Raw genomic sequence first — 9,784 nt, 5'->3', positions numbered from 1 at the left:
CAAATCGGTGATTGGTCGCTGTCTTGGCCCGCGACCAATCACTGATTTTGTCGCCAAAGTTAAACACTATTGTGCTGATTGGTCGCGGACGCTGACAGCGACCAATCACCGATTTGGGCGGCAAATTTAAATATCGGCCCCGACCAATCACCGATCTTGGCTCCACATTTAAACACCGCTGTGCTGATTGGTCGCGGCCGATATTTAAATTTGGCGCCCAAATCGGTGATTGGTCGCGGGCAGGGCCGGCGACCAATCAGCACAGCGGTGTTTAAGTTTTGCGCTAAGATCAGTGATTGGTCGGGTCCGAAGACTGCGACCAATCATCGAATCGTCTTGGTGAGGACCGGGGAGCGCCGCTGCCTGTGCGGCTACTTACGCTGCGAGAACCCGGGACATAGTGGGCGCTGGCAGCAGAAGTATCCCGACCTGCAGCGCCGCTCGTCGGTCCTCCCTTCCGCATGGAGGTCAGAGGCGCCAGCGGTCCTTCCGCTGCTACCGGCCGGGAGATGAGCGCCTCGCGCCGCTCATCTCCCGGCTGCATCTCCGTCCCGCAGATGGGTCCGGCGGTCGGGTTCGTTCTGCTAGTACCGGCCGGGAGATGAGCGCCTCACGCCGGTCATCTCCCGGCTGCATCGCCGCTGAGCTCCGTCCCGCAAATGAGCCGCTAACGGCCGCCATCTTTTTTCAGAAATCCCGCGGCGCTGATTGGCCGCTGGCGGACCAATGAGAGAAGCGGGATTTCCTGGACAGACAGACACACAGACAGACAGACAGACGGGATAAGACGATTATATATATAGATAAGTGTTAATATGTCTATAGTCAAAGAGAGGCTAAGTGTAACAATTAGAAACATTTAATTGTGCTAGTATTTTATGCCACGCAATCACGGAGAATAAGGGGAGAAGCCTACCCTTCTATCAGTGTCAACCATCATATACAAAAAACATGTTCTTCCCAAATGGGGACCCCGCAACTCACTCCTGAGATCAAATAATGACATGTTAGATATATATCACTTGTTAAAAAGACAGCACCGTCCAATTTTATAGTCCATATTCATCATTGATGGATAATTCCAATCCAAATATTTCTTACTTAATTTGTCCATTGCCATAAATTTCCGTGGACAATGCCACGAATTTCAAAAATATTCAATATGTTTCAGGTTCACTTGTTAAAGGGACACAGCGCCATCTACAATTATAGTCCATGCATACAAATATATGTAAATAAGTGTTAAGATGTCTATGGTAATGGATGGTAATCGATGCTCCTACAGCATCTATTTTCTGTCTTTACATTTGGTTTATTCTTTTCTTCTTCCCTCCTTCCTTCCCCATTCCCCTCCCATTTTCCCTTGTCATTCCTTGATATGTATGCCATGTCCTACAGGTTCATGGTTTAGGAAGTGGGGATGGACCTTTATGAGGTTGCGCTCCATGTGGTCCACATGCGTTCCACTGCTCTGCACAGCTAGGCTTTACTCCACGGGTCCGGTTCCTATATAGTGGCGTGCGGCCCATGGGAGCTGTGAACACGCGCATGTGACATCACCTACTGACTTCCAGGGATGCGCTACATGTGGACCGCGTGAGTTCCACACATGCGTTCCACTGCGCACCACCCGGAAGTCCCTTTTGCAAACTGGTGTAGTATACACGTGCACGATGCGCCATCAAGGCACCTTACAACTTGCACATGATTGATGGGATAACTTCCTATGGACGGCCCCCCGGACGCCTGGCCTATCATTAGATATCTTTTATCTTTTCTTACTTTCTTTTTCATACATCAGTCAATGCAATTGGCTACATGGCTCTATATATACTCAAGCCGCTCAGTGGATAGACACACCCCTGGAAGAAGCTTAACAGCGAAACGGCGTAGGGGTTCTGAGAGGTAAATGCTGTCAATATGGTCAGTTTGTAGCAATTTTTAATAGGTATATTGACTACTCCATGGCACTTTGCATAGTTGTAAGCAGTTGTTTACTCTCCAACTAATGGAATGAGATAATGCAGACAATTTTTTCTAAATATAAGCACTTAGCACTTTATGATCATAGATGTAAATGTCTGCCTCCCTACCATTTAATTTAATTAGGGTATTGCATAATTTGCACTTTGTCAAATCTGTTTACATCTGTCTATAATACCGGTTCAAATATACATCAAGTGAATAAGGTGGTTTAGTTTTCTGCTATACAATCATGATGAATGTGACATGACCAAGCTATATATTGCATCTCTCTTTTCTGGATGTCCCCTGTCATTTTTAAAAAAGTGTTTTGTTTTTCTGTTTTTTTAATATGGATAATGAATAAAAAATATTGATTTTTAATTGAAATTAGAGTCTGTGTTATCCTGGTGGGTTTGAAACAAATAACCACATAGGATTAAGTGTATAGTAATATTTTCCCAGTGTCTAGTGTTGCTTAGAATTTCTTGGACTATGTGAATAATTATGTTTGCTGTTTTCAAACAGATTGGTCCATTCAAAATACTTAAAATGGATTTAAAAGCCAGAATGAATGCCTGGCAAACTAAGGCTTCAGATCTATTCAAACAGGGAACATCCAGTGTATGGTGGAATAAAACATCCTTAGAGAATTATTATACCAAAAGAATCATCCCACGTGGCTTACGTATACAAGTGTACCCATCTTTTGATCTAAAAGACGAGACTTTGAGCAATAAATGGATTAAGGCCGCAACTTTATGCTCGCTGGATTTCATCCAGATCATCATTGAAACAAATACTAAAACCCTTGGTGACTTGGATGATGAGTTGGAGGCATTGGAGAAAACTATTCACAAGGAGATTACAGGGGAAAATTTTGAAAAACTTATGACTGATATAAATAAATGGGAAGGAGATATCAGTCAGATAAAATGTAAGAAATACCAACGAGATCTAACTGATTTTGAGAACAATAAAGTATTTCGCTGGCAGATTAAAAAACATAAAAACGTCACTAAAGTCTTCAATCAAGGTCAGTCTTATGAAAGTCCTTATCAGTCACAGACAGATGAATTTTTCATCCTCTAGTGATATTGATAGCACCAGTAGTAGGGGCTTTCATATGGACAAGGGCAAAAGACAGGAACGAAGATTTCAGGATATGTTTGCTAAGGCTGCTGGAACCAAAAAGGGAGAGAACCGCTTACGGGTAATTAACTTGTCTTCACATGTTCTATCTGAAATTCAACTCAGAGTTCTTGAAAGAGGTTTGACGTTTTCTCCTCTTCGTATTTAGACACATTCTCGGTGGTGAGAGATGTACATCTCCTTGCTATAAAGCTAGTTTTTAAAAAATTGCATAACAAGGCCGACCATCAGAGTATGTTTTCCACCGTGGAAGAAAGGGAAGCACTTCAGATTTTGGAATCATTGGATGATGAAAATAAACTTACAAAGGTTGGTAACATTCCTTCGAACCTTTTTCACAAATACAAAAAGTTCCCCCCTCTAAGTACATGCCCAGCGGTCGATGTTTTCACCAAACTAGTTACTAATGACATTCAATCTCTTCCAAGCTGTCCCCCTGTAAGTCAAACATTAATAAACAGGAGAGAGCAGCGGTAAAAGAATTACAATCCCTCCCCTACGTGGTATATAAACCAGCAGATAAGGGGGGAAATCTGGTGGTGCGGCCCACCTGTTTATACAAAAACAAGCCCACCATCTTGCTATAAAAAAACTGGTATATAATCCGACCCCTACCTTCCACAATGAATTAATTTTCATCATGGAGAAGGCTTTGGAGAAGGGTATTATTACCAAAAAAATGTTAGATACAATTAATAACTTTCATCCAAAACTTCCCACATTGTATCTCATTCCAAAGGTCCACAAAAAGCACACTGACCCCCCCCCCCCGGTAGACCCATTGTTTCAGGCAATGGGGGATTATGTGAGGTAATTTCCGACGTCATTGATTATTTTTTTAAACCTATCGTATCCACCCTACCATCATTCATCCAGGACACCAATGTGGCTCTCCAAAGATTAAACCACCTTTATATTCCAGACCAAGCCATCATGGTAACGGCAGATGTGGAAGCCTTGTATACTTGTATAAAACATGAAGATGGCTTGAGAGCGGCATCTTGGTATCTGAGATCTACCGATTTGGATTCAGAGCTAGTTGACTTAATATTGATCCTCCTGGAATATGTCCTCAAGCATAATGTATTTATTTTTCATAAAAAAATTTTATTTACAACTACAGGGCACAGCGATGGGGGTCTCTTGTGCCCCATCCTAAGCCAATTTGTTTTTAGGAGCTTGGGAGAGGGACATATTCCAGGGGGAATCAATTCCTGGCATTGATTTGGTGCAAGGGTGGATGCGATATATCGATGACTTATGGTTTATGTGGGAGGGGTCAGTGGGGGATTTGGATATTCTGATGAAAGCTCTCAATAATAATAATAATTTTAACATTAAATTGACATATCATTATGGTAGAGAGCTAGACTTCTTGGATCTCAAAATACACATTTCTAGTGAAGGACGTGTCATTACGGATATATATCGCAAGTCTACGGCCACTAACTCACTGCTACATGCAGAATTGTCTCATTTGCCCTCCACCATTAGGGGAATCCCTATTGGTCAGTTGAACAACAAGCCACTAATCTCGCTCAACGCTTTTAAACTGTACCACAATTGGTCCCCTAAAGGCCTTAAGGCATTTGCCATAGGTCAGATAGTCCTAGGTCTAAGGGGTGGAGATCTTGGAAAAGCCTTAGGTTAGTTAGAAAGTCGTTGGATTTTTCAATTGGGGACCTTGAATCCACAGGGTTTAAATGAAGCTACGGGTTTTAGTTTTTTCTTGTAATTTATTCTTATTTCTTCCCCCATTTTTTCGAGTTGGTAGGTTTCATGTTTTTTCTGGGTGGCTATTTTTTATGTTTTTATCTTATGGTATTTTAATACCTTTTTAACCCCTTAACAACATTTGCCGTACTAATACGCGTCTGTGCCCTGGGACTTAAGAGCCAGACCCGTATTAGTACGTCATGGCGATTACGCACGCACACAGGCTGTGCGGGCGCGATCGCCGCCGGGTGTCAGCTGATTGTCACAGCTGACACCCGGTACTATGTGCAGGGAGCGGTCCTGCACCGCTCCCAGCACATTAACCCCCGCGATGCTGCGATCGAAGTCGATCGAAGTCGATCGCGGCATTGCGGGGGCAAGGGGAGGTGATCGCCGATACTCACCTCCTCTTCCGGCTTCCAGCGCAGTCTGCAAAGGCTTCCCGGGTGTTGCCATGACGACCCGATGTCGTCATGACAACATCCGGGTCACCAGACAGCAGGAAGATTGCTTGGACATGCGCAGTGCATCTCCAAGCAATCTTCACACTGTGCATTTCTGACAGCTTGCATGGCATAGGGATGGTGCTGCATTCCTGTGCCATGCAGGCGATCAGAGAAAAAAAAGTGAAAGTCCCAGAGTGGGACAAAGTAATAAAGTGTATAAACTGTGTGAAAGTGGAAAAAAAAAAAATTGCAAAAATATAAAAAAAAAATAAAAAAAAATAATCCACCAAAAATAAAAATATAATGTACCCATCAATAAATATTATTATAAAAAACAAAAACAAAAACAATAAAAGTACACATATTTGGTATCGCCGCGTCCGGAACAACCTGACCTATAAAACTGTCCCACTAGTTAACCCCTTCAGTGAACACGGTAAAAAAAAAAAAACGAAGCAAAAAACAATGCTTTATCACCATACCGCCAAACAAAAAGTGGAATAACACGCGATCAAAAAGACGCATATAAATAAAAATGATACCGCTGAAAACGTCATCTCGTCCCGCAAAAAACAAGCCGCCATACAGCTCCATCAGCCGAAAAATAAAAAAGTTATAGCTCTCAGAATAAAGAGATGCTAAAAAATATTTTTTTCTATAAAATAGCTTTTATTGTGTATAAGCGCCAAAACATAGAAAATGATACAAATGTGGTACCGCTGTAAACGTACTGACCCGAAGAATAAAGCTACCTCATCAATTTTACCACACGCGGAACAGAATTTAAAAAAAAAAAAAAAATCCCTGAATTGTTGGTTTTTGTTTATTCTGCCTCCCAAAAATCGGAATAGAAAGCGATCAAAAAATGTCACGTGCCTGAAAATGGCACCAATAACAACGTCAAGTCATCCCGCAAAAAACGAGCCGTCACATGACTGTCTGCCAAAATCTGGAAAAATGATAGCTCTCAAAATATGGCGATGCAAAAACTAGATTTTACAAAAAATGCGTCTTTTAGTGTGTGACAGCTGTCAGTCGTAAAAACCCCATATGATTCTGGCATTGCTGTAATCACACCGACCCGAAGAATAAAGTCGTCTAATCACTTATACCGCACAAGGAACAGCGTCAAAAATAAACTCTTGGGTTAGGATTGGGCTAGGGTTAGGTTTGGGGCTAGGGCTGTGCTGGGGCTAGGGTTGTGCTGGGGCTAGGGTTGTGCTGGGGCTAGGGTTGTGCTGGGGCTAGGGTTGTGCTGGGGCTAGGGTTGTGCTGGGGCTAGGGTTGTGCTGGGGCTAGGGTTGTGCTAGGGCTAGGGTTGTGCTAGGGTTAGGGCTGGGGTTGGGATTTTTTTCAAAAGTAAGAAAAAAAGATGACGATATGGCGACTAGTGTTGAGAGCAAGTGCTCGCTATTTGAGTTTGCATCGGGTGCTCTGGTATGCATTGAGTATCGTGGGTATTTGAGTGACATGCTCGAGTCTCTGCCCCATATGCTTCGCGGCCAAAAAACTTTACGGGGATTGCCTGCCATGCACGAGCGATCCCCGCATGTTTTTTTTGGGGTGTCTAATAACCGTGAAACATGCGGAGCAGGGACTCGAGCATGTCACTCGAGCACACGCTGCACATGGTGCATACCTGAGTACCCGATGCAAACTCAAGTAGCGAGCACTTGCGCTCAAGAATAATGACAACTTATTCAATATGATGACTTAATGTAAACAAATTTTGTGCCATACCTCTAGGTTCAAAATGTTCACTATACACCTTAATAAAATCCTTGAGGGGTATAGTTTCCAAAATGGGGCACTTGTGGGGGAGCTCCACTGTTTAGGCACATCACGGGCTCTCCAAACGCGACATGGTGTCCGCTAACAAATTGAATGGAAAATCGGCTCAAATTGTTAGCGGACGCCATGTTGCGTTTGGAGAGCCCCTGTGTGCCCAAACATTGGAGCTCCCCCACAAGTGACCCCATTTTGGAAACTAGACCCCCCAAGGCACCTATCTAGGTGCATAGTGAGCACTTGGAACCTCCAGGTGCTTCACAAATTGATTCGTAAAAATGAAAAAGTGAAAAAAAAAACACTTTTTCATTTTTATGAATCAATTTGTGAAGCACCTGGGGTTCCAAGTGCTCACTATGAATCTAGGTAGGTGCTTGGGGGGTCTAGTTTCCAAAATGGGGTCACTTGTGGGGGAGCTCCAATGTTTGGGCACACAAGGACTCTCCAAATGCAACATGATATCCGCTAACAGATTGTGGGCTCAAATTGTTAGCGGACACCATGTTGCGTTTGGAAAGCCCCTGTGTGCCCAAACTTTGGAGCTCCCCCACAATTGACCCCATTTTGGAAACTAGACCCCCCAAGGCACCTATCTAGATGCATAGTGAGCACTTGGAACCCCCAGGTGCTTCACAAATTGATTCGTAAAAATGAAAAAGTGAAAAAAAAACACTTTTTCATTTTTATGAATCAATTTGGGAAACACCTGGGGTTCCAAGTGCTCACTATGAATCTAGATAGGTGCCTTGGGGGGTCTAGTTTCCAAAATGGGGTCACTTGTGGGGGAGCTCCAATGTTTGGGCACACAGGGACTCTCCAAATGCAACATGATATCCGCTAACAAATTGTCGGCTCAATTTGTTAGCGGATATCATGTTGCATTTGGAGAGTCCCTGTGTGCCCAAACATTGGAGCTCCCCCACAAGTGACCCCATTTTGGAAACTACACCCCCCAAGGCACCTATCTAGATTCATAGTGAGCACTTGGAACCCCAGGTGCTTCTCAAATTGATTCATAAAAATGAAAAAGTGTTTTTTTTTTTCACTTTTTCATTTTTACAAATCAATTTGTGAAGCACCTGGGGGTTCCAAGTGCTCACTATGCATCTAGAAAGGTGCCTTGGGGGGTATAATTTCCAAAATGGGGTCACTTGTGGGGGAGCTCCAAAGTTTGGGCACAGAGGGGCTCTCCAAACGCACCGTGGTGTCCGCTAACAATTTGAGCCGATTTTCCATTCAATTTGTTAGCGGATATCATGTTGCATTTGGAGAGTCCCTGTGTGCCCAAACATTGGAGCTCCCCCACAAGTGACCCCATTTTGGAAACTAGACCCCCCAAGGCACCTATCTAGATGCATAGTTAGCACTTGGAACCCCAGGTGCTTCACAAATTGATTCATAAAATTGAAAAAGTGTTTTTTTTTTCACTTTTTCATTTTTACGAATCAATTTGTGAAGCACCTGGGGGTTCCAAGTGCTCACTATGCATCTAGAAAGGTGCCTTGGGGGGTCTAGTTTCCAAAATGGGGTCACTTGTGGGGGAGCACCAAAGTTTGGGCACAGAGGGGCTCTCCAAACGCAATGTGGTGTCCGCTAACAATTTGAGCCGATTTTGCATTCAATTTGTTAGCGGATACCATGTTGCATTTAGAGAGTCCCTGTGTGCCCAAACATTGGAGCTCCCCCACAAGTGACCCCATTTTGGAAACTAGACCCCCCAAGGCACCTATCTAGATGCATAGTGAGCACTTGGAACCCCTAGGTGCTATACAAATTGATTCGTAAAAATGAAAAAGTGTTTTTTTTTTCACTTTTTCATTTATACGAATCAATTTGTGAAGCACCTGGGGGTTCCAAGTGCTCACTATGCATCTATAAAGGTGCCTTGGGGGGTCTAGTTTCCAAAATGGGGTCACTTGTGGGGGAGCTCCAAAGTTTGGGCACACAGGGGCTCTCCAAACACAACATGGCGTCCGCTAATTATTCAAGCAAATTTTACAATCAAAAAGTCAAATGGCGCTCCTTCCCTTCCGAGCCCTGCCGTGCGCCCAAACAGTGTTTTTTCCCCAAATATTGGGTATCTGCGTGCCCAGGGGAAATTGCACAACACATTTTGGCGTCCATTTTTTCTTGCTACCCCTGTGAAAATAAAAAAAATTGGGTCTAAAGTAACATTTTTGTGAAAAAAGTTAAATGTTCATTTTTTTCTTCCACATTCAAAAAATTCCTGTGAAGCACCTGAAGGGTTAATAAAGTTCTTGAATGTGGCTTTGAGCACCTTGAGGGGTGCAGTTTTTAGAATGGTGTCACTTTTGGGTATTTTCTGTCATAAAGACCTCTCCAAGTGACTTCAAATGTGATGTGGTCCCTAAAAAAATGGTTTTGTAAATTTTGTTGGAAAAATGAGAAATCGCTGGTCAACTTTTTACCCTTATAGCTCCCTAACAAAAAAAAATTTTGGTTCCAAAATTGTGCTGATGTAAAGTAGACATGTGGGAAATGTTATTTATTAACTCTTTTGTGTGACATATCGCTCTGATTTCAGGGCTTAAAAATTCAAATTTTGAAAATTGCAAAATTTTCAAAATTTTCGCCAAATTTCCGTTTTTTTCACAAATAAACGCAAGTGATATCGAAGTAATTTTTCCACAATCATGAAGTACAATATGTCACGAAAAAACAGTCTCAGAATCAGGGGGATCCGTTGAAGCGTTCCAGAG

Source organism: Phyllobates terribilis, unplaced genomic scaffold (genome assembly GCF_046119375.1).
Source record: "Phyllobates terribilis strain yellow unplaced genomic scaffold, ASM4611937v1 Scaffold_454__1_contigs__length_1458546, whole genome shotgun sequence".
NCBI lineage: Eukaryota > Metazoa > Chordata > Amphibia > Anura > Dendrobatidae > Phyllobates > Phyllobates terribilis.
This window is presented reverse-complemented; position numbering follows the sequence as displayed.